The sequence below is a fragment of the Crinia signifera genome, chromosome 3, assembly GCF_055691185.1.
Source record: "Crinia signifera chromosome 3, ASM5569118v1, whole genome shotgun sequence".
Lineage (NCBI taxonomy): Eukaryota > Metazoa > Chordata > Amphibia > Anura > Myobatrachidae > Crinia > Crinia signifera.
This window is the reverse complement of record NC_139219.1, coordinates 321,510,838-321,511,743: the sequence shown is the minus strand read 5'-3', so window position 1 is coordinate 321,511,743 and position 906 is coordinate 321,510,838.

Genomic DNA, 906 nt, shown 5'->3' with positions numbered 1-906 from the left:
TGTTGCCGGGTCGACATGCGGTGTGAAAGGGTCCAGCATCCCAGCAAACATCGGAACACTGCCAGCTCTTCTTTTAACCCAGGTGCGACCCCGCATTTTCCATGTGAAGGGGGTATAATTGGGGGACCAAATGCTAAACACCGATGGACATCACATCCCGATGGTTCTCAAACATCAATGTTTTTGTTCTGATGGTAGTATTTTAACCAATTCAATGGCAGTGTTCCGATGTTTGCTGCCATTAAACGGTAAACATTTGCCGGTGTTGCGATGGTCCTGTCCCCAGTTACATCTCCAGTTAGCCACGCTGCGATTGTCACTGGGCAAATTAGAATGTGGGGCACATCGTAATAAATAAATAAAAAATGAGAACCATCGATGTGCACATGACATCGCTGATCTGGCTGGGTCTGATGGCAAAAGTTGTTGACATTGGGCATAAACCATCGATCATTTAGAGCAGGGGTGGGGAACCTTTTTTGTGCCAAGGATGGTCATGCGTACCGCAAATATTAAATGGCGAAGGGGCAGAAACCATCGATGGTATTGTAAGGGAATCATCGATCATTTAAAAAAAAAAAAAACATTGGTCACAGTCATCGAAGATTTTAAACCATCGATAATCGATGACCAACCTGTCCCACTCCCTGGCCTGCCGGTAGTTGGAAATGGCCTGATACGGAGCTGCTGCTGGGGAGACGGCTCTGTCCCGGCATGTAATTACGTACAGGCCCAATGCCCCGATCCCTCTGTACCGTGAGCGGGGACAGAGCACACGCACTGCCGGGATTATTATACACACGGGTCCGCAGTGAGAGGCATGGTCTGGACGGTGTGAGGGCGGGGTTATAGTCGGTGTGTGGGAGGAGTTATAGGAAGAGTATGGGCGGTGCTGTGGCCGGCGTG